This window comes from Cetorhinus maximus, chromosome 2 (assembly GCF_964194155.1).
Source record: "Cetorhinus maximus chromosome 2, sCetMax3.hap1.1, whole genome shotgun sequence".
In the NCBI taxonomy this organism is placed as follows: Eukaryota; Metazoa; Chordata; class Chondrichthyes; order Lamniformes; family Cetorhinidae; genus Cetorhinus; species Cetorhinus maximus.
In genome coordinates this window covers 86,245,978-86,271,954 of record NC_135880.1, presented here as the reverse complement: position 1 = coordinate 86,271,954, position 25,977 = coordinate 86,245,978, and positions in this window count along the sequence as shown.

Below are 25,977 nucleotides of genomic sequence, written 5' to 3'. Positions count from 1 at the left end.
TAGTTGTACCGCCTTTGCCTTTGAGTCAGAAAATTGTACACTTGAGATGCTTCAAATACTTGAGCACAAAATCTTGGTTGACACTTGGTGCAGTTCTGAGGGAATGCTGCACTGTGGAAGAGCCATCTTTTGGATGAGACATTAAACTGAGGCCCTGTCTACTGCCTCATGTGGCTGTAAAAGACCTGGCCATTTTTTTTCTCTCACCACAGCACTAAAAACAGATAATATAGTCATTACCGCAATGCTGTTTGAGGTGCATGAAATTGGCTGCCATGTTTCCAATCTTACAACAGTGGCTCCACTTCAAAAGTACTTAATTGGTTGTAAAACGCTTTGGGAATTCTGAGGTCCCAAACGGAGTTATATAAATGCAAATCTTTCTTTTTCTTTTAATTAGCGACTGCACTTGTCTTTCTAAAAACAATAACCACATATAAAAAAATAGTTCACTGACTGCCAAGTGTGCCCAGGTATCCTGGAACCTCAGAAGGTGCTACATAAATGCAAGTTCTTTTTTTCTTAACTGCATGTTTTGCAAGGAATTTTAATAAACTGTGTTCAAGTGTCTGCACTGATAACAGGTCAAAATAAATACTGCAGGAAATATAGTGTGAAATTACCCATGTTGTGAGAAGGAGTTGTAGCAGAGATGAAAGGTAATTGAAGAAGAAACGGCTCACAAAGCTTTAAATGTCTGGAAAAGAAATTTCATGCAATGTATACATGAATAATGCTGGAGAATTGAGCAGTTTATTTATTCAGCCAAATTGTCGCCCTGTGGCATGTACATACTTTGAATGGAACTCCCAGCTTCATGGAGTTGTTCTCAGTCCCTCTTTTGCTGTGCCTTCCTACTCTCCTTATCCTTCCTACATAGCTTACCACTCTCCAAACCCCATGTCTAGTCTTACAATTTTGAGTACTGTTGCTCTTCCTTCCTCCTCTCCTCCTGTTCCATGACCATCTACCCTTGCTTTTAACACTGTCTCTCCTTTCTTTCACCTCTTCCTTTACACCGCCCCCCACCTTGCCTCCACTCTCCTCCTCTCATATGCTCTTACCTTTTCTTTCTCCATGACCCCCCTTTTTGATTTAACAAACTATAACTAGTGGAGTGCCAGAGGGATCAGTACTGGGGCCTCAATGATTTAACAATCTATATAAATGATTGGGATGAAGAAAACAAATGTATGGTAGCTAAATGTGCCGATGACAACAAGATAGGTGGGAAAGTAAGTTGTCAAAAGGTGGTAGACAGTTCACAAAGGGACATAGATAGGTTAATTAATTGGCCAAAGTTTGGCTGATGGAGTATAACACGGGAAAATGTGAACTTGTCTACTTTGACAGAATAGGAAAGCAGTAAACTGTTTAAATGGAGAGAGATTGCAGAACTCTGTGGTACAGAGGGCTCTTGGTGTCCTGGCACATGAAACACAAAAAGTTAGTAAACAGGTACAGCAAGTGATTAGGAAGGCAAACGGAATGGTGATATTGATTGCAAGGGGTATGGAATATGTAAGTAGGGCAGTTTTTCTGCAACTGTACAGGGCATTGTTGAGACCACACCTGAAGTACTGTGTACAATTTTGGTCTCCTTATTTGAAAAAAGATATAGGGGAGAATTTTCTCCCCGATGGGTGGACTGGGTGGGAGTGGGTGCGCAGCCAATCGCCGCCTACAACCAGTTGCGTGCCGCCATTTTACGTGGGCGGGCCAATTAAGGCCCACCCAGCGTGACACGCACCCAGAAGCGCTGAGTGGGTGGGGAGAGGAGGGAGAGTCGGGGCCTGCACTCTTTCGCATATGCGCGCAAAAGAGCGCAGAAATCTCCCTGGGGCATGGAGCTGCCTGAGGGAGATTACGCTGTGTATGAAAAATTTAAATAAAGAAAAATAAAAATTATTCAGACATGTACCCTCATGTGACAGTGTCACATGAGCTGGGACACGTCAATGAATTTTAATAAAATTTTTTATTACATTTATAAACCCTTCATGAAACCTCATCTCGCCCTTGGATGAGGTTTCATGAAAAATGTGAAGGCCGCCTGGGCTCTTCGCCTGCCCACCAACCTTAAGGTTAGAATGTGAATTATTTTAATTGCTATTTAAATGGCCTTAATAGGCCTTTGACAGTTTGGTGGGTGCGCAGCCGACTTTGGTGCACGCCCACCGATCTGAAGGTTGGAATGACGCACAGTGGCGTTGGAATGCACGCCCGACGTCACCGCGTGTCGATGAGAGGGGCCCACCCCCGCACGCTGACCAGAAGATTCAGGCCATAATTATATTCGAAGCAGATCGGAGGAGGTTCACTTGACTCATTCCTGGGATGAAGGGCTTATCATATGAAGAAAAGTTGAACAGGTTGGGTATTTACCCAGTAAAGTTTAGAAGAATGAGAGGTAATCTTATTGAAACAAAAAATGTCCTGAGGGGATTTGATTGGTTGGATACTGGGAAGATGTTTCTTCTTGTGGGAGAGACTAAAACTAGGGGACACCAGTTAAAAATAAGGGGTCTCCCTTTTAGGATGAAGATGTGGAGACATTTTTTCTGTGGAGGTCATTAGTCTGTGGAATTTTCTTCTCCAGAAATCAGTGAAGGCTGGGTCATTGAACTTATTCAAGGCTGAGTTAGATAGATTTTTGATAGATAAGGGAGTCAAGGGTTATGGGAGGCAGGCAGGAAAGTGGAGTTAAGACCACAATCAGATCAGCCATTTTCTTAATGAATGGCAGAGCAGGCTCTTCACTGTTCCTCCTCTCTTGCTCACCTTCGCCCTCCGCTTCCCACTATACTTCCCTATCTCCAGCTTTGTCCTGGCCATGTTTTTTTGTGCCAGTACTCCCATAATTGACACTTACTCTGGTTTCCAATGAGGTTCTGGTCTCCTCTAGCACCCTTGAACACTTCCCCATCACCCTACACACCTTAAATTTTGAACGTTTCTCAACCATTTTTCTTCATTTTCAATCCCACTGCCTTTCCCCTATGACCTATTCCAACATTGTCCAATTATCCTCACTCTAATCTTACTGCATCTGAAGATTACACATACTCCAAACTATCTGAATGTAATTCCATGGAAGATCGGCATATTATAAATAGTTACTGTACCTTAATTATCTACAAAAGGTTATAATCTTTCACTAAATTCTGAGTCGGGCATAAGCCTTCAGCCTTAGAACATTGTAGCTGTGAACTTGGACTTAAATTTTAGCACATTCATTCAATTATGCCTTTGCTCTAATTCTGATCCAGGACTGTAATTGTTATTGTACTAGTTTCAGTACATAATGGAAAATGCACGTAAGGATTACTTCTCACTGACTATATATTGGCTGACTGATTGTGTATTCTGAAGGAATTAGCTCCTGTTTTGTCTGACGCACTAATAACTAATATAGATTTATGAATTCCAATGTGGAATTTTGGCTACAACAAATAATTAGTGTGTATTGGTTAAAGAAAAAAGTCCAACCATTTTATCCTGGAGATCAAGTACAAATGCAATGAATTGCCACAGACAAATAATGGGAAATGGTCTTTTACTATTATTGTGGAATGCATTGTGTCTACATTGAACAAAAAATAATGACTGTGCACTGTAGTTGGAAGGTTCTAAACATATTATTTTTTTAGATTAAAACTTGTGAGTATAGAAGTCAATATTTTCAATTATAAGGTTCACTTTGCAGATGGACCAAAATGACACTAGACCCCAATACAATTATGTTGCTGTCACAACGTGAAGGATAACGTCTCCTTTGGTAGAACATTAAAATATATGCAGACACTGTAGGACTGCTGATAAGAAAAGGCTTAAGCAAATTCACCACAAAGTTTGACAAGAATACTGTATCTTGCTATTCTCTGAGTCGGTTTTTACAGTGAACTCCTGCAACCATGAATCAAATAGTAGTGTGCGCTCAATAAGATCAATTAAATCATAACTACTTCATTAAATAGGAAGTCAAGCAACAGTAGATAAAGCTTTGGTTTTCTTTCAAACTATGACTTGTAAATCATTGAGTCCAGACTATAGCTCAGGATGCCGTTCTGAGACAGAAATTTACAGCAGCCAATAGCAAACATTTGGACAAATTTAATCTGTGATATATGACCTGTCGAACTTCTACATATTGTCTTCTTCCACTTAATATATAGTTTTGCTGAAGAAGGACACATGCGTTTGAAGGAGGACAGATTCGCAAGAATACCAATTGTAAAAGGATCAACAAAGTTATGCTGCATGAGAAGAGAGTGCTGATTGGTTGGCAAGTGGACTCTAATTGATAGAGTTGCTGCCATGGGAAATGCACCAGGGAATAGTTAACTGCTAAGCAATTGTTTAAATTCAAATCAGGCAGGTTGATTCTGATTGGTCAAGACATTGCAATGAGGAATGAACCAGCCCATGCATGGAAAACTCAAACCATAGTGTCCAACATTAGATGTGTTTCTGCGATTGGACAGCGCTTGCTAAACAATCCTGATTATACTAAGAAGTACACCTGACAACCAATTTAAGATTATCAACTGGCTCACAGTGTGGCTCACTTAGGTGTGCTGGAAACTACATATATTAACACACAGGGCCCTAACCTTTGCAGCTTGGCCACACATTGCACCTTTTTCAACTCTGCAAAAGCTTGGGCAACAGCCATTCCCTGGTTCATTCTCCATGGTAATGCCTTAACCAATCAGAGTTAACCTATCTGGTTTGAATTTAAACAACAGCTTGGCAGTTAACTATTCCCTGGTGCATTCTCCATGACAACACCTCTACCAATCAGAGTCCACTTGCGAAGCAACCAGCACTCTCTACTCATGTAGTATAAATTGTTGATGCCTTTACAATTGGTATTCTTGTGAATTTGTCTTGATGAATGCAAGACAAAAAGTTTTGATGCATGTCTCTTTTTTTCTGCAATACTCAAGTTCTGTACTACCAAATAACATAATTATAAATCAAATCTTTATGTGCTTGTTGTTTTCTTTCCAGACTGAGTTATTTATTCAGCCACATATCTCTCCTGACTGCACATTGTTATGGTCTTGGTTATAAAAAGACAAAAATAAAACACCTGTACCATTATTTAGGTGGTTAAGCATCGGAGTCCAGTGTATGAGTGCATGTGAAAACGTAGGTTCAATCCTCTACTCAGCCCAGTTTTATAGGGGGATGGAAATCGGACTGCTGCAATTATTTGACTGGAACCTTGTAGTGATGAGTAAAAGGACACTTACTGGCAGCAACATAGTGCACACTGTCTGAAACACTCTGTTAAGCCTAAGCCCCAAAGAAATGCTGCATTATTTTACAGCAAAACAATGCCACTATTTGAAAAGAAATCTCATTTTAAGTCAGATCTTAAGATTAAAAGAGACTGAATCAGAATTAACTTAACTGAAAGAGGTGAAGCGACTAAGAATCTATTCTGTGTAGGAGCTAAGACATTCTGAATCAATGATTGATGATTTTTTAAAACATTACTGGAATTTACAGAAAGAAGGAAATTGCCCAGTCGCTCAGATGCAGACAGAATGAATTCATGCTGTAGTTAAGCAGTTTTGAAAGCCATTCATTTATTCGATCAATTTCACCAACTGTGAACTGGATCAATATGTGCAACAATTCAAAGCAGCATCTCACTTCAAACCGGGGTTGAAGAATGAAGAAAGAAAAATAAATGCCATGAGATGTCATAAATAAGTTTACCAATTTGTTACACTCAATGCACAAAGGAACTATTTTTCTCTCAGATGTTGAATTTAGTTGTTTTCATGGGTGTGTTGTTTACCATTGTAAGAAATGAACGTCATGTGCCTTGTTTCCAGGTGAAAGGATTGCCAAGTACTCAGAAATTTCAACTCATAATGTAATTGAAGAAATGATTGTACACAAAGAAAACACAATTCTGGGTTTCCTGCTCGACTACTGCCAGTGCTGTGCCCTGGAGTTGACCCCACCTTATATCACAGGAAGTGGTCATTTAAATGCCTGGGGCAGGTAGTGTGCACCTGAAGCATCTATTCTAATGAGGTGCTGGATATTTGAGTGACACCCAACTGCTATAACAGGGATTCCCAGAGCGCAGGAAGAGCCGAATAAAAAAAAAGGCAACTTAATTTTCCATGTGACAGAGTCATTTGAGGGAACATGTTTTATGACATTTTTATTCTCTTCATTTTTTTTTTAAAACAGTGCTTCATCTCCTTGAGGCACCTCTGTGCCTCAACAAGACTGAAGTGCTCTTTCACACGCATGCGTGAAGTTCACGCTAGGCCCGCTTGCCATCCTTCCTCCGCCCGTAGGCAGTGCTCAGCACTGCCGCTCCCACTCCACGCTGGGTGGGCCTTAATTGGCCCACCCGCGTAAAATTGCGGTGCAGTGTTGATTGTGGGTGGTGGCTGGCTTCCCGACCACCCCCGCCCGCCCCCACCCCCGCCAAGCATCCCCCACCAATTCTGCCCATGGTCATTTCCTGACATTTGTGATGTGTATGTTACTTGCTACTTATCAGCCAATACCTGGATGTTGTTCAGATCTTATCTTGTACAACCATAGTCTTGGAATAAAAATGGGGAGAAAGCTGACCGCCTTGTCACATTCCGAGGCTAAGGATAAAGGGAACTCATGGGGCTGAATTTTGCCATCGGCGAGCAGGGGGTGGGGCCTGCTCACCGACGTGCAAAATGACGCGGGATGATGTTGGAAGGAACCCCCGAACCCCCCACTGGCAGGATGAGGTTTCATGTCGGGTTTAAAAAAGTGTAATAAAGTTTTTGTGAAATTTGTTAACATGTCCCATCTCGTGTGACATTGTCACATAAGGGGGACAAGCTAAGGGTTTTTTTTTCCATTTTTAATGTTTGTGCAACTTTCAGCGATCTCCCTGAGGCAGCACTTAGCCTCAGGGAGATGTGCGCTCTTTCATGAGCATGCACTCCCGCATTTGGGGAATCCCCCCGGCTCGCACAGGATGCGCATAGCGCTTCCTGCCAGGCGTCACGCTGGGCGGGCCTTAATTGGCCCACCCACTTAAAATGGTGGCGGGGCCTGCTTCTCTGGCGGGAATTGGCTTCCCACCCGCCAGAGATTGTGTTGGGCCCGCTCGCCCGGTAGGCAGAAAATTCTGCCCATGGAATCTGGCATTCATGTTTGGTTTCTTTTTTCATCCAAGTTTCTCTTTTCCTCATTGGCAGGCACTGAAGATCAGTTCCACTGCCATGAGCAATTCTTTTGAATTCAACTTAAATTTGTAATGTGGGAGACTTTAGGCAGGACTTGCCTGATCTGTCCTCAGCAAAGGTTCATATCTTCCAGCAGAATTCACTAAGGAGTGTAATTTCCTATTATAATGAAGTTGTTAAAATAAAAAAGTGAACCCAATCTAGGTCAACTACAACAGCCCCTTCCTCTTCTGAAAGAGGAACTATTAATAAGCAAAAAGATGGGCTGTTCAAATGAAAAATAAATAAATAGATGAAAAAAAATATCATTTGGCACTTGTGTCGGAAAAGGAGTCAATGTCCTGCAATATCCATTGGTCCTGGAAGACTTTTAATGCACTGCTGGACACCAATACGGTCATGCTCCATTAAGTGTGTACCAGGACACTTCAGTTAATGTCAATGAGGCAAATTTTTGTCTTTGTTACCCAGTCAATGAGGGTAACCTGGTGAAGTGGATCACCCACATATTGTAAAACCTGCTTAATTTTCAAAATATAGAAACATAGAAAATAAGAGCAGGAGTAGGTCATCCAGCCCTTCAAGCCTATTCCACCATTCAATATTATCATGGACGTATCTATATCTCAAAGCCATACTCTGGTGCTCTCCCCATAATCCATGGCACCATTAGAGTCCAGAATTCTATGTATTTCTTTCTTAAATATATTCAGTGACATGGCCTCCATAGCCTTCTGTGGTAGAGAATTCCATAGGTTCACACCCTCTGAGTGAAGAAGTTTCTCCTCATCTCAGTTCTAAATGGTCTGCCCCATATCCTAAGACTGTGACCCCTTGCTCTAGATCCCCCGGGCAGAGGAAATATCATCCCTGTATCCAGTCTGTCGATCTCTATCAGACTTTTATATGTTTCAATGAGATCTCCTCTCATTCTATTTAACTCCAGTGAATACAGGTCTAGTCGACCCAATCTCTCCTCATGCGACAATCCTGCCATTCCAGGAATCAATCTGGTGAATCTTCACTGTACTCCCTCTATGGCAAGTATATCCTTTCTTAGCTAAGGAGACCAAAACTGCACATGATACACCAGGTGTGGTCTCACCAAGGCCCTGTACAACTGCAGTAAGACATCCTTGCTCCTGCACGCAAGTCCTCTCACAATGAAGGCCAAGATAGCATTTGCCTACATAACTGCTTGCTGCACCTGCTCACTTACTTTCTGTGATTGGTATACAAGGACACCCAGGTCCCTTTGTACATCAACATTTCCTAATCTATCACCATTTAGACAATTCACTGCCATTCTGTTTTTTCCTACTGAAATGGATAATTCACACTTATCCACAGTATACTGCATCTGCCATGTATTTGTCCACTCACTCAACCTGTCCAAATCGCCTTGAAGCCTCTTAACATCCTTCTCATTGCTCACATTCCCAGCAAGTTTCGTGTCATCAGCAAACTTGGAAATATTACATTTGGCTCCCTCATCCAAATCACTGATTATATATTGTGAATAGTTGGGGGCCAGCACTGATCCCTGCAGTGCCCCACTAATCACCGCCTGCCACTCTGAAAAAAACTAATCTATTCCTACTCTCTGTTTCCTGTCTGCTAACTATTCTCAATCCATGTCGATATATTACCCCTAAGCCCACTTGCTTTAATTTTACACATTAACCTCTTATGTGGTACTTTATCAAAAGCTTTCTGAAAATCTAAATACACCACACCCACTAGTTCTCCCTTATCTATTCTGCTAGTTACATCCTCAAAAAACTCCAGTAGATTTGTCAAACAAGATTTCCCTTTCATAAATCCATGTTGACTTTGTCTAACCCCATTGATATTTTCTAAGTGTCCTGTTGTTGCATCCTTTATCATAGACTCTAGCATTTTCCCTACTACAGATGTTAGACTAAGCAGTCTGTAATTCGCTGTTTTCTCCCTCCTTTTTTAAATAGTGGGGTTACATTTGCCACGCTCCAATCTGCTAGGACTGTTCCAGAATCTACAAAATTTTGGAAGATGACAACCAACACATCCACTATTTCCATGGTCACTCCTTTAACACCCTAGGATGTAGATTATCAGGCCCTGGGGATTTATTGGCTTTCAGTCCCATTAATTTCTCCAGCATATTATTTTAGTAATGCTAATTTCCTTCAATTGTTCCTTCTCACTAGACCCTCGGTCCCTTAGTATTTCTGGGAAGTTATTTGTATTTTCCTCCGTGAAGACAGAACTAAAGTTATTGTTTAATTGCTCTGTTATTTCCTTGTTCTCGATTATAAATTCTCCTGTTTCAGACTGTAAGGGACCTACATTTGTCTTTACTAATCTTTTTCTTTTTACATACTTATAGAAGCTTTTACAGTCCTCTTTTATGTTCCTTGCAAGTTTACTCTCATATATTCAATCTCTTGGTCCTCCTTTGCTGAATTCTAAACTGCTCCCAATCCTCAGGCTTGCGACTTTTTCTAGCAACTTTATATGACTCCATTGATTTAATTACAATGAGTAGTTGATTCACTCAGGCAGTGAAAATAAAAATTACCCTAATAGTTCATATTAGTTTGAAGCTGACAATTTACTGATAATCCAGTTATAATTAGAAATGACAGTGTACTAAATATACAGAATCAGCAGGACTAGACTGGACAAATAGGTTGCCTGTGAGATGGATTTTTGTTTAAACCTTAATAAATTTAACATTTTGTCAGTCAATCTTTGTTTATAATGAATCAGAAAATCAGTTCAATATAAGAACAATACAGCTACCATGATATATGTTAAGCAACAACCAATCAGTACTGGTTCATGAGATGAGTCCATAGTTCAAGAAATACCCCTGTTTTGGGAGGTAGTAGATAATAATTAGTTTTAAGGATTGAATACTGACTTCTGGAAATTTTTAGGAAGTCTTTGAAAACAAAAAAGGGTTATATATTGATACTGTTGTAACTTTGTATCTGTGAACAGCTACAGAAGTTCTGTAACTGTTCTTTCAAAACTTGAGCATTTGTATTGTTGATAAACGTGTCTGGTTATTTAAAATGATAAACCAATAAAGGGTAAGAGACTGAAATTCTACAGTGGTCCTGTCGGAGTTATGTGGGGGAGACCTCTGGGATCCTAGTTGAATTTAGTTGTATAGTGTTGGGGTGTTTGGCACAGCAAGGGTTAATGTGGGACCGGAGAATCGTACCACCCACAACGTGATGTAAAGAGTCACATGACAAGAGACCTGCAGGCAGAGCTGACATGTTAGGACTTGGAGCAGACATGACTGAGGGATTTGTGTAGAAGTAAGCATGGAATTAGCTCATAGTCTGGGCTATCATTTGTATATATGTGTATAGTTATGTGTTACCAATAAGCAGTTCCTGTTCAACATTACAAGCCTCTGAGTCTCTTTGTGAGGCCCATTGAATAAACCATTACAACATGTAGTGTCTGCATGTTTTGAAGCACTGAAGTTAGGTACTGGCACAACTACATGAGGTTGCATGTACATGGGTTGAATTTAGCTGTTAGAAATAGGCGAAAATGTCGTGTTTGTTTGATAACTGAGCTCTGATTAACAACTTCCTTTTATCAAGAATCTGAGAATTAAGGCCATTACGAGCTGAACATATAAATAAATAATTTTAACTTACTTAGCATCTTTGGGCATTCCTTGCTATTTATATTTTTTGCAGAATGAAAAATGGGATAAAAAGAAAGATGCATTCACTCCTGCTCATTCTGCCAAGACTATAAACTCAGCACCCTGGCTTCTTGCTTTCCCCAAAACCCTCACTACTGACAAACGTCCGAGGAAAACGGTCTTTACAGGCTCCATTTCACTGGGGAGAAGCTATTGGAGGTGTTCCATCTGCTGGAAGCTGACATGTAGACAGCTTTGACCATAGGGATGTCATTGCCATGGGCAGTCAAGGCAACTGCAGCTGAACTTTGTAGGATTAGAGAACTAACTTTTAGAAGCAATATTTCTAATTGTCTGGCAACAATTGAATTTGGGCCATTTCTTTGCAAATGGGTAATCTTACCATGACAATCTCCTTAATGTATGCCACCTTCTTCCACATCCATCCTAGGTCCTGCAAGTAATGTGCACATCATTGACCATAATCATCACTGTCTTGTACTTTGGTGAAGAGGAGTGGCAAATCAGATAGCCCTCTTTGTACAATTAAGGTTATGGAATGGCATCTCCAATTAGGCATTAAACAGGGGTTAGGAACTGTACTGCTATCACTTCCCCACAGATACTGTTTGTCATTTCTACATTTGTTCTACCATTCACTTTCTTTCCCCACAGCTATTTCATTTGCCTCATAAATATTTTGGAAAGGTTAGAAAATAATTCCTACAGAAGGAAATACAACATTTGGAAAGACTATGAAACACTTTCTGTCCCAACATTTGGACACCAAACTTTAAGTATAGTATCCCTTTAATTTCCTTTTAAGGAATTGCCACTATTTCCTGTTATCCATAATTCCTTTCGGTGATTTCCCATCTGTTGCTCCAATCTAAGCTGGAAGTTTGCTTTCACTCAAATGTGAGCCGACTGCAGAAGATCAGGCAAAGCCCACTCTGTCTAATAATGCGGCTGTGCCAGCTGGGTTTCAGTTTGTAGCACTCTTTCTTCTGAGTCAGAGTTATTGGTTAATTCCCACACCAGAGACTTGAGCACAACAATCATACCAACATCCCAGTCAAGTGCTGAAAGGGTGCCACATTGTCAGAGCTGTATGATGAGACATTAAAGTGAGGCACTTTATGCTCTCTAAATTGGACAGATGAGATCCCATGGCACTACTTTGAGGTGGCACTATCATCATGCTAAATGGGATAGATTTCGAACAGATCTAGGAACTCAGGACTGGATATCCATGAGTTGCTGTGGGCCATCAGCAGCAGAATTGTACTCAACCACAATCTATAACCTCATGGCCCAGCATATCCCCCACTCCAAAATTACCTCCAAGACAGGGGTTCAGTCCTGGTTCAATAAAGAGTGCAGGAGGGCATGCCAGGAGCAGCACCAGGTATACCTAAAAATGAGGTGTCAACCAGGTGAAGTTACAACACAGGACTACTTGAATGCCAAACAACATAAGCAGCAAGTGATAGACAGAGCTAAGCAATTCCACAGCCAATGGATCAAGACTAAGCTCTGCAGTCCTGCCACATCCAGTTGTGAATGGCAGTGGGCGATTAAACAATATACAAGATTCTGAGGGGGCTTGACAGGGTAGATGTTAAAAAGATGTTTCCACTAATGGGGGAATCTTGAACTAGGGGACATAGTTACAGAATAAGGGGATACTCATTTAAAACTGAGATGTGAAGGAATTTCTTCTCTCAAAGGGTAGTGAATGTCTGGAATTCTCAATCTCAGAGAGTTGTGGAGGCTAGATCACTGAAAGTATTTAAAGAGGAGGTAGATAGCTTTTTGAAATATTGGGAGTTAAGGGCTATGAGGAGCTGGCACGAAAGAGGAGCTGAGGCCTGGGGCAGATTAGCCATGAATTGAATGGCGGGGCAGGCTTGAGGGGCCAAATGGTTGAATGGCTCCTATTTCTTATGTCCTTAATAACTCACTGGATGAGGAGGCTTCACAAATGTCCCCATCCTCAATGATTGGGAAGCCCAGCACATCAGTGCAAAAGATAAGGCTGAAGCATTTGCAACAATCTTCAGCCAGAAGTACCAAATTGTTGATCCATCTCGACCTTCTCTGAGGTCACCAGCATCACAGGTGCCAGTCTTCAGCCAATTCGATTCACTCCACGTGATATCAAGAAATGGCTGAAGGCACTGGATACTGCAAAGGCTATCAGCACTGAAGTGGCCTGTGAAAGAGGACACATCACTCACGGTATGGTTGTCTGATGGATGTTGCACTGCTATATCCTCACTTGGTTGAGCATCACCGACCTCACCATCAGCACAGGACCGGTCCAGATCCTCACTGGCCAGCTGAATGGCTTTGTTTTCAAAGTCCATGTGGACCTTGATTTCAGGCATTCCTACACCAGTAAGTGACCTCTCCCTCTAGTTGTGTGCCGGCTTGTCTTGTACGAATAGAGATGGAGAAAGTGTAAGCAGGATGCCTGCCAGGCCAGATGATGAGTGTGCCTGGCATGTGTGGGTGGTGAGTGGTCCCATGGATGGGATGAGGACAATGAGGTGAGTGTGAGAGAGTGAATGGTGATGTCCCTTGAACTGGCAGTCAGTGAGAACCCTGTGGATTTGTGAGTGTGTGAGTTGAGAGTGATGAGAAGAGTGACTTACCATGGTGGAACGAAGAGATCATTCATCCTCTTGTGGTACTGGGTGACTGTCCTTTTTTGCAGGGCGGTGGCGCTGACCACCACTGCTGCTGCCTGCCAAGCTAGATTAGTGATGTTGCTGCCCATCCTGCAGCCAGAGCTGGGTTAGAGGACATCACGGTGGGCCTCCACTGCATCCAAAATGCGCTCGAGAGATGCATCATTGAACCTGGGGGCTGCATTCTTTTTGCCTTTCAGGGCCATGTCTTCCTTACAGTAGTCGTGGGTGGAAACACTGAGAGGTATGTGCATGACTGCACTTTATATGTGGTGCCCAGCTTCATGAAGCGGCAAGGTGATGGCAGGCAGGCGAATTAGAGCCCACCTGCCACGGAAACGACGTGTTTCCCGGGATTGCATAATTAATGCAGTGGGTTTGGAACGATACGGCATGAAAAGCCGCTATTCTGGCTGGCGGGTAATATGCCCGCCCTCTACAGCATTTAGTGCAAATCTGGGACAATTCCGGTGGAAGTATCATTCTGGTAAACCTACACAGGACTCCCTCTGAGGCTAATATCCTTCCTAAGGCATAGTGTCAGAACTACTCACAGTACTTCATGTGTGGTCTATGAGGGCTTTGTTTGGCTGAAACATGGCGCCTATCATTTTGTACTCTAGTCCGCTAGCTATAAAGGCCAGCAATATTTGATTCAGACTAAAAGTTGCAACAAACATACTTATTAGAAACAATACAAGTCACTGATAACCCATATATCAGCTACACCAACTTCCTAGATGAGCAGAGCAAATCAATTGCAGTATAATGAAGAGAGCAAAGATTGAATTAAATAGTTTAATTAAATAACAAAAGCAAGCTGCAAAGTTATTTAATTGCTCATCCTACTGATAGATGGCTACTTAATCATTAACTATAAACAATGATCTACGAAAGTTACTTTTGTTGACATATCAGGTAACTAGTTCAATCCAATTACGCATATAATTACAGCTTATTTCAAAATGGAAAATACAAAATAATTTAAGGAAATGGTCGATTTAAAATGAAAACACACACTCCGCCTTTATTTCAGCAAATGTTCGCATGTGAAAGTAATATACTAGAAGATAAAGTGCAGGCTTCCTGTTTTAAAACATCTTACTATAAAGCAGGCTATATGTGCATAGGGTGTGAATTGTGATCTCATCTATTTTTTGTAAATATCCATATTCCTTTCATTTCTGCAGAACTCCTAATGTTAATAGCTTGCACTACTGGCATCTATTAAACCTGTCATTACGCAAATGTAATCATAGCTTCTAGCCATTTGGCATATTCATTGTACTGTACAAATCACTGAAGGTTTCTGTTGCACCTTTTGCCCATTTATATCATTCTACCTCCTACAAATAGCTTTGTATTTTGCTCCTAGCTACATCTGGAAATGAAAGGCACTAATACAGTCATTTTTTGTAACACCACAATGCACATAGATTAAAGGTTGGCGAAAGTTTCATGTAACCTTAAAACTTGCAATAGAGCAGTCTTGCTTGAATAATATGTTTTCATTATTATAAGTAAAAATCAATCAAAAGGACTGAACTGTGAAGAACGTAACTGAATGGATGCTGATCTTATTTCTAATGTCTTATCTAAAGGGTGTGTACCAACATAAATGATGTGGCACTAAACTTTAATGAACTCACGATAAGTCATTTGAATGTAATTTGGGATCTGGAAGAGAGTCCATAAATTTTAGTGATAAACTAGTTTTAGAACTGCAGCATGTGTTTGTTGCTGTTGATTACTTTATAACTGTTTAAATTATCTCCCCTTTGCAAACTCTCTTTGCAATACTTTCTTGTGTTTCTGAAATACAGGAGAATGCTATTAATAAATTGTTACTTTAAATAAGTACACTGAAAACCTAACTCCAAAATAGCAGCATGTTTTGAATTTTCAGAAAACTTATGGGATGACCATTATTAAAACAGCTGATAAATGAATAAAAGTAAGATATCATCATGATTATCCCATCAAGGAAACGGTTGAATGGGTTACAAGGTCTTGTTAGATCAAAGTGCAACACTATAGTTACCCAGTATTTTATTTAAAGCATGGGACTGAAAATCTGCCTGCTATCAGTACATGCCGGCTATAGCTTTGAGAATGTTGAACGGCTGAACATTAGACCAAGGCTTGAATATGCTAGGTCCTGGTTTAACATTAGCATTTCAATGGACTTGCGAGGAATGGAGGCATCACCCTTTACAAAACCAGCAACATGGGAAGGTCAGAGCTAGGGCAGAGGCTCCCAATGTTCAGAGCTTCCATGTCCCCCAGCTCTCAGAGGGACATAGTGTAGTGAATAAGTTTCAGGTGGCCTAGACAACCAAAGAAAAATGTGTGAATGTTTTTTATCATTAAATGCAGGATCTTCAGGATGTAAATTGATTAATGTTCCTGTGGAGGGGATCCAACACTCCTCCATTTATGGAAGGTGAGCATCACTAGCAAGGCCAACATTTGTTGCCCATCCCTAATTATCCTTGAGGAGATAATGGGGGTGAGCCGCCATCTTGACCGGTGCAGTTCATATGGTGTAAGCACAACCTCAGTGCTGTTAGGAAGAGTGTTTCTGCTTTTTCGCTTCAGCAACAGTGATGGAGCAGTGATATACTTCCAGGTCAGGATGGTGTATGGCTTGGAGGGGAACTTGCAGGTGCTGGTGTTCCCATGCATATGTTGCCGTTGTCCTTCAAGAGGTTATGGGTTTGGAAAGTTTTGGACTGTCAAAGGAGGCTAGATGATTTGCCACAGTGCATCTTGTGAATGATATACACTGCTGCCACCGTGTGCCGGTGTTGGAAGGAAAAAACATTTAAGGTATTGGATGGGGAGCCAATCAAACAGGCTGCTTTGTCCTGGATGATGTCGAGCTTCTTGAGTGCTCTTGGAGCTGTATTCACCAAGGCAAGCAAAATGAATTCCATCACACTCTGGACTTGTGCCTTGTAGATAGTGGAAAGTGGAGTCAGGAGGTGAGTTACACACCACAGAGTTTCCAGTCTCTGTCCTGCTCTGTATTTATATGATTTCTCCAGTTAAGTTCCTTGTCCATGGTAATCCCCAACATAACGGAGGAAGGCTCAGCAATGAATTTTTAAAATTTATTCCTGGGATCAGGGCATCACTGGCTAGGTCAACATTTATTGCCCAAGCCTATTTGACCTTGAGAAGGTGGTGCTGAGCTGCCTTCTTGGACCACTGTAGTCCATGTGATGTAGGTACACCCACAGTGCTGTTAGAGATGGAGTTCCAGGATTTTTACCCAGTGACAGTGAAGGAACGGCAATATATTTCCAAGGCGGGATGGTGTGGCTTGGAGGGGAACTTCCAGGTGGTGGTGTTCCAATGCATCTGTTGCCCTTGTCCTTCTAGATGCTAATGGTAGTGGGTTTGGAAGGTGCTGCCTAAGGAGCCTAAGTGAGCTCCTGCAGTACATCTTGTAGATGGTGCACACTGCTCCCACTGTGCATCGGCAATGGAGGGAGTGAATGTTTGTGGATGGAGTGCCATTCAAGTGAGCTGCTTTATCCCAGATGGTGTTGCACTTCTTGAGTGTTGTTGGAGCTGCACTCATCGAGGCAAGTGGGGATTATTCCATCACACTCCTGATTTGTACCTTATAGATGGTGGACAGGCTTTGGGGAGTCAGGAGGTAAGTTACTCACCATAGGATTCCTAGCCTCTGACCTACTCTTGTAGCCACAGTATTTATATGGCTAGTCCAGTTCAGTTTCTGGTCAATGGTAACCCCCAAGATGTTGATAGTGGGGGATTCAGTGATGGTAATGCCACTGAACATCAAGCGGCGATGGTTGGATTCTCTCTTTTTGGAGATGATCATTGCCTGACACTTGTGTGGCATGAATGTTACTTGCCACTTGTCAGCCCAAGCCTGGATATTGTCCAGGTCTTGCTGCATTTGAACATGGACTGCTTCAGTATTGAGGATACTGCCAATGGTGCTGAACATTGTGCAATCATCAGCAAAGATCCCCATTTCTCACCTTATGATGGAAGGAAGGTCATTGATGAAGCAGCTGAAGATGGTTGGGCCTAGGACACTACCCTGAAGAACCCCTGCAGCACTGTCCTGGAACTGAGATGATTGACCTCCAACAACCACAACCATCTTCCTTTGTGCTAGGTATGACTCCAACCAACAGAGGGCTTTCCTCCTGATTTCCATTGACTCCAGCTTTGCTAGAGCTCCTTGATGCCACACTCTGTCAAATGCTGCCTTGATATCCAGGGTAGTTACTCTCACCTGACTTTGGAGTTCAGCTCTTTTGTCATGTTTAAACCAAGGCTGTAATGAGATCAGAAGCTGAGTAGTGCTAGTGGATCCAAAACTAGGCGTCAGTGAGCAGGTTATTGGTAAGCAAGTGTCACTTGATAGCACTCTTGGTGACCTCTTTCATCACTTTACTGATGATCGAGAGTAGTCTGATGGAACGGTAATTGACGCAGCTGGATTTGTCCTGCTTTTTGTGTACAGGACATGCCTGGGTAATTTTCCACATGGCCGGGTAGATGCTAGTGTTGTAGCTGTGCTGGAACAGCTTGGCTAGGGGTATGGGAGGTTCTGGAGCCTAAGTCTTCAGTATTATTGTCGCAATATTGTCAGGGCTCAAAGCCTTTGCAGCATCCAATGCCTTCAGCTGTTTCTAGATATCACGTGGAGTTAATCGAATTGGCCAAAGACTGGCATCTGTGATTCTGGGGTCCTCCAGAGGAGGCCAGGATGGATCATCCACTTGGCACTTCTGGCTGAAGATTGTAGCAAATGCTTCAGCCTTATCTTTTCCCTGATGTGCTGGGCTCCCCCATCAATGAGGATGGAGATATTTGTGCAGCCTCCTCCTCCAGTGAGTTGTTTAATTGCCCACATCATGACTGGATATGGCAGGACTGCAGAGCTTAGATTTAATCCATTGGGTGTGGGATCTCTTAGCTTTGTCTATCACATGCTGCTTATGCTGTTTCCTGAGTTATAGCTTCACCAGGTTGATATCTTATTTTTAGGTATGCCTGGTACTGCTCCTGGCATGCCTCCAGTTCTCTTCATTGATCCCCTGTCTTGGTGGTACCGGTAGAGTGGAGGATATGCCAGGCCATGAGGTTACAGATTGTGGTTGAATACAATTCTGCTGTTGCTGATGGCCCACAGCACCTCATGGATGCCCAGTCTTGAGTTGCTAGATCTATTTGAAATCTATCCCATTTAGCATGGTGATAGTGCCACACAACATGATGGAGGGTATTCTCAATGTGAAGATAGGGCGTCATCTCCACAAGGACTGGACAGTGGTGACTTCTACCATTATTGTGATGGACAGATGCGTCTGTTGCAGGCAGATTGGTGAGGATGAGGTCAAGTATGTTTTTCCCTCTTGTTGGTTCCCTCACCACCTGCCGCAGACTCAGTCTGCTAGCTATGTCCTTTAGGAGTCAACCAGCTTGGTCTGCAGTGGTGCTACCAGGCCACTCTTGGTGATGGACATTGATGTCCCCCACCCAGAGTACATTCTATGTCCTTGCCACCTTTGGTGCCTCATCCAAGTGGAGTTCAACATGGAGGAGCACTGACTCATTGGCTGAGGGGGGCGTGGTACATGCAAATCAGCAGGGGGTTTCCTTGCCCATGTTTGACCTGATGCCATGAGACTTCACAGGGCTGGTGTTGATGTTGAGGACTCCCAGGACAATTCCCACCCCCCCCCCCAACTGTATACCACTGTGCCATCACTTCTGCTAGATCTGTCCTGCCAGAGGGACAGGATATACACAGATATGGTGATGTTGGTGTCTGGGACATTGGGTGGAATAGTCCCAGATTTGCACTAAGTGTGGTAGCGGGCGGGAAAAAGAATGTATTACCCGCCAGCTGCAATGGTGGCTTTTCATGCCGTATCGTCCCAATCCTGCTTCATTAATCATGCATTCCCAGGAAACATGCCCTTTTAATGGCAGGCGGGCTCTCATTTGCCTGCCATGCAATCATATTTAAAGTGCAGCCCTGCACACACCTCTCAGTGCTTCCAGTCTCGGACTGCTGCACAGAAGACATGGCCCTAGAAGGCAAGAAGACTGCAGCCCCCCGAATCAGTGATGCACCCTGGGATGACTTCTGGACATGGTTGGAGCCCGCTGTGATGTCCTCTACCCCGCTCTGGCCACAGGAGGCCCATCTGTGTCAACAGTCTGGCTTAAGAGCTGGTGGCAAAGGTGGTCAGTGCCAACACTGCACAGAAGAAGTTCGCCATTCATTGCAGAAAGAGGATAAATGATCTCATTCGAGCAGCCAGGGTAAGACAACCACCTCATCACTCTAGACTCACACACTCACAAAGCTATCACATATTCATCTCACTCTCTGCCAGCTCACAGGGCGTCATCACTTACTCTCTCACATCTCCATCTAGCCTCATCTCATCTGGAGACTGCCTCCTCAGCCCTCACCTTCTTGAGTCTACTTGCATAGATCAAAATGTGTCCCCACACACACACCCTGGGGTACTCCCTTCCCCAGTGCAGCCCTCGCCCTGCAGCCTGTTCCCTTGCCTGAGGCCACTTCTCCCTGTTCCCCAAGCAATCCATATCCCTGTAGCTGTTGACAAGCCACCCCTGCCTAATGGCTGGTCTGACAGCTAAAGACCAGCCCATGAGCCCCCCTAAAAGTGATATGGTGCTGCCTGCGAAACCTGACGCTGGTGACTGCCAGTGCTGCCCGAAGCAAGGTAGTGAAAGAAACCTCGAAGTCCTGAGTGAAGTGCAGCTCACCAAGTGCACACCGCTTATGTAAAGTTATGAAGCACATCAGCTTGCAATCATGCTGACATGCTCAGATGATCCAGCGTGGGAGGATGATTCCGCCGAGCTGGGCTTATAATGATATGCAGATGTATCACAATGAAGTCCCCGACATGTGGCGGTGGGAAACATGGCTCGCTGGAGCAGACAACTGAAAACTAGTTTCATGACATCATGAAACCAATTTTTGGCCTTCTTGCAATATTGTCCGCCCATGCCTGCCAATGCCAGCGGGCACGGAAAATTCTGCCCATTATCTGCAAGTTATGATTCCCTGAGTATGACTTTGTCAGGCTGTTGCTCGACTAGCCTGTGAGACAGCTCACCCAGTTTTGGCACCAGCCCCCAGATGTTAGTAAGGAGGACTTTGCAGGGTTGACATGGCTGATTTTGCCGTTATTGTTTCCGGTGCCTAAATCAGTGCCGTGTGGTCCGTCCGGTTCCATTCCTTATCAGATTCGTACAGTTGGATACAACTGAGAGGCTTGCTATACCATTTCAGAGGGTAGTTAAGAGTCAGCCACATTGCTGTGGGTCTGGAGTCACATGTAGGCCAGACCAGGTAAGGACAGCAGATTTCCTTCCCTAAAGGACATGAGTGAACCAGATGGGTTTTTATGACAATTGATAATGCTTTCATGGTCATCATTAGACTTTTAATTCCAGATATTTTTATTGAATTCAAATTGTACCAGCTGCCGTGTTGGGATTCAAACCCGGGTCCCCAGAGCATTACCCTGGGTCTCTGGATTAATAGTCCAGCAACAATCCCCAAACCTGAGGAACTTCTGCAGATGTTTGGCCTGCAACAACTGTAACCTTTGTGCTAGCTATGATTCCAGACAGTGGAGAGTCCCCCCCCCCCCCCTCCAACCCCTGCCCCCACCGATTTCCATTGATTCTAATTTTGCTAGAACATGGCATCGTTTTCCTTAATGTCACACTTGGTCAAATGCTGCCTTGATGTCAAGGTACAATTGTAGATGCCCCAGATCCTTGCCTTGTGGCATGGGTTCCATGTCTTTCCCAGGTAAAACAAAAAAAAAACACTCCTGACTTCTTCCATTTTGTAGGTTCAGCAACTGAAGCCCATAGTAAGTGCTGGGATGCCTGTCCCATGGATTTTTGGCTCTCATGTTTAAGACATGAAATTGAAATATCAATGCATTTAGTCATTCAAAACATACTTCTAGATTTTTTTAAATTGTTAACTAGCTTGCTACTTTCCACAGTATCCCTGCAAAGATGTTTGGCTACTATATTAAAAACTCCGAAATATGGTTTTAACAATAAGATGCTTAGTGTTTTTCTGATAGATTAGCGGATACATGTACTGCTCAATACAGTACTGAACCTTCTAATTCAAATGAGATAGTTTCAATTGCTGGTCTGTGTTGAGTGAACTATTCTGAGCTGGGGCAACAGTGAAGCTGCTGCATTTGGACGTATCGCCATTGGCTAGGGAGGTGAGGTAAAAACCCATCATGGTCCTGGGCCTTGGTCGATGTCTAGTCACTTGTGTTGGAAAGACCATGTATGTAAAAAGTAAGTGACAATAGAACTTAGCTCATTTGAGAAGCTTGCTGTCGTTCAGGCCCTAACAATGCACAGGTCAATGATCCTGACAACTATACTGAGATCATGCTGCTAATTTCACCAATGTTTGTGCAGTTAGAGGGAGTTCCTATTGAACAGGAACCATTAGGAGTTCACGTGGCGTGTCAGTTTACCTTTGCAGACTGCAAACTGCATTGTTAGTAGTTGGTCCAGTGGTGGTGGGGGGGTTGTTGTGGAGCATGGTACTCATTCTCCCACCTGATATATAAAGCAGTGCCCCCAGCCTCCTTTATAAGGAGATTGAAATTTCATCCAAGAGAAAAGATCTTGTTTTTGAGGATCCAGGCTATGGCTCTAGATCCCAAGTGGTCCTACTTCCATAATTCAGTGGTCTTACCCACCATACCAACATTGATCCTATAATGATCCCTGTGAGCACTTGGAACATGGGAGCTCACGACATAGGGAGACTCTGCATCCATCTTTCCCTCCTTGACGCTACTGATTTTGTAAGCAGTAGGCTGTGGCTCCATTCCTTGAAAGCCACACAAAATTCCTCTTTGTTGTCTCACTGCTTGTTTGCCATCCTCATGTAAGGCTAGAACCTGGATATGTCAATTCCTGACCTAGGGGTGAATTTTACAGTTTGCGACTGACTTTAAAAAAGAAAGTGATAGTATGCTGTGGGTGGCCTTAACAAGCTCAGTGTGGGACTTCTGCCCCTCAGTGGAAGGAATTCCTGCCCTCGAGACCTGCCAGCCAATCTGATTGGCTTTCAGCTATTGCAGTCCTAGCAATACCAGAACTCAACAGTGGTTGCTGATAGGACTGCAAGCAATCTTCTGATGTGCACAGGGCATCCCCCCCGACCCCCCTCACCAAAGGAGGTACCCCCTTCCTTCCTGCTTTATCACTAGACTTTTTCACACTTGTCTGCCTTGCACTGCCAACTATATTATAGCGGCAGAGGTGGAATTAGGCCCTTAATTCCCCCTTAATTGGACAGTTAAGGGCCTCAGTAGGTCTAAAGGTGGGTGGGCCAGAGGGCGCTCTACCACCCACCGCATTATGGGAATGGGTTGGGGATTGGGGGTGGGTGGGAAGGCTGTAGGCTAGCCACCTGTCATAGTTTATGCACCCTCCACCCCCACTGCCAAAAATACGCTTGGCAGAGGCCATAAAATTCAGCCCCTAATTTTCAGACTCTGGCACACTTCCACCAAAATTGCATCAAAAGGGCCAAGGAACTCCAATCCTCAATGTCTACACTCACATAATATCTTGGAGAGGTATCAGAGGCCTGCCTGCACCCACAGAATCTACAAAAGAGGAGGACAGAAATTGGAGGATCAAATGTTATAAATGACATAAACAATTATATATAACTAAATTGTTACACTAACACTGATAGAAGAGTTTTAAGTAGTGACACTATTTTAAAAAAATACTATATGGGTGGCTACATTTTGAATGGCCATTCTGAAATATTCAGAATATTCAATCACAGAGCTAAATGACTGTTATGCTGCATGAACAACAATAATATTATTTTCCACCCAGGCTCCCAAACCCCAGGCTCCATACACCACTGCTATGAGAGGACAATAACATTGGCCTCATCCCAAAACACAGGGCAAGAATCATTTCGACTAGCTGAACAGGTAGCCTGCATCTTTTATCGGTTAGAAAGTTGGAGCATCATGGTGTACACCAAATGAGGAGGTATGGGCCCTTGAAGGGTTGAGCGGGTATGATCTAATCTTTTTCTATTTCATCTTAAATGGACATAAAAGCAATGATCACACCTAGATTGATTAACTATTATGAGGGAGTATTTTGGAGCCTTTGGCATACCCAGCATAGAACTCACACCTGCCCTCACCTAGTGTGGCTTCTGCTGAGTGAGGAGGCTTTAGCAGAGAGCAATACACAAATTCCCCCGAAACACAGCAGAGATGTCCCAAAGCAATCTCCTTCCTAACCAGAATTTGTGGTGAACTTTACATGGAATGTAAACTGGTTGATCTAGGTTTCACTCTACATGATAAGTCTCTGCAGTCAATCTGCTAAACTTCTGCTCTCCCTCCTGATGGGACTTTCAGATCTGCCTTGTTTAAATATAAAACCGTTCCCGTATATTAGCCAAAAACTTTCAGAGGGCTAAAAGTTGCCTTGACTATGGTGTTACTGTCCAGCTGGACTTGAGCCTTGAATCAATCCTCAGATTCATAGTGAAATTAATTCAAGTTAAGTAACTTAATATTTGAATTTGGCATAATTCTGATACTCTTGGAGGAAGTATGAAATTCCCTTATCTATAATTTAATCCAAGTGTATTAATCATTTTTATGCCAACAGCTAATCTAACATCCTAATTTTCAAACAATTTTCTTTCCTAAAAAGAAGTGATAAGTTCATTGAAAATTTGGGTGTGGTGATTTTTGAGTGGGCAATTTAAAGCTATGTGATTTTGTCAGTGAAAATTGAAAAGAATCCATGAATACTAGTGCATTAACTCAAGCAACTAACAAGCCACTTAATCAACATAAAGTTTATTAAAATGTGTTTCATACTAACACATTTTCACATCCTTAAGCACTTGCAGTTTGCATGCTCCGATATTACTTTTTTTTAACGAATTTTAGTTAAAACATAAAAAGGATGATAATGGACAATTTCTGAAGGGATAAATTTGATTAAAAAGAAGCACCTGTGCCTTGTTTTCTCTGAATTCCTTTGCAGACTATGATGCAGGCTAGCAAGGAGGGTGTGACTGTAAGAGAGGCAGGTATGGGAATCTAGAAGAGAGCAATGGAGGAGCCTCAGCTCTCGCAACTATCCAACAGGCTCTATATTCTCGCAGCTTGTGTGGACCAGAGTAGGGACTGCAAAGATGAGCAAACTGATCACAGCACCGTGGCACTGAGGGCCATTGAAGTGGGAGAAGCAAAAATTAATGTAGCTGTAGTAGGGGACAATATAGTTAGAGAGATAGATACTTCGCTGCAGCCGAGAGTGTGAGTCCCGAAGGCTGTATTGCCTGCATGGTGCCATGGTTAAGGTTATCTCTGCAGCGCTGGAGAGGAACTTGGAGTGGGAGCAGAAGGATCCAGGTTTCATGGTCCACATGGGTACCAATGACATAAGTAGGATTAAGGAAGAGGTTCTGCTGATGGAGTATGAGCAGTTAGATGCTAAACTAAAAAGCTGAACCGCAAAGGTAATAATCTCTGGATCACTAATTGGCACAGGGTAAATAAGTTGAGAGTTGAATGGATGGCCCAAAGATTGGTGTGGAAGATATGGGTTTCAATTCATGGGGCATTAGCACCACTACTGGGAAAATACAGAGCTGTACCATTGGAATGGCATTCACCTGAACCATGCTGGGAGCAGAATATTGGTGGATGGTATAACTGGGGCTGTAGAGAGGACTTTAAACTAAATAGTGGGGGTGAGAGTTCATATGAGGGGAGATTTGAAAAATTAAAGAGAAAGGACAAGGCAAGAATTAAAGGTAGTTTTGTGGGTAATGATAACCAGAGTGTGACAGTGTGAGATGGAGTGTACAAACATAAAAGTGCATGAGCAAATAAGGTTGGAAAAAGGAAAAATGGTAAAAAGACAGAATTAAAGGCTTCTTATGGGTGCAACATTCATAACAAGATGGATAAATTGATAGCACAAATAGAAATAAATGAGTATGACATGATGGTCATTACAGAGACATGAGGCAGGATTTTCTGTCCCGTGGGCGGGAGCAGGTCTGGCCCGATTGGGTGTAAAATAATGCACGATGACATTGGGCGAGCGTCCAGACATCGCACGATACTTTGGTCGGCGGGCATGCGCGAGAGTCGGCAGCATGCCCGCTGACAATTAAGAGGCCTATTAAGGCCATTAATCAATTAACGAAAAGCTCTTTTTCGCTGCCCGTCCAACCTTACGGTTGGCGGGTGGGCGAATCAGCCAAGTGGCCTTTGGATTTTTTAGGAAACCTCATCCACAGGTGGGATGAGGTTTCCAACATTAATTTTAAAAATAAAAA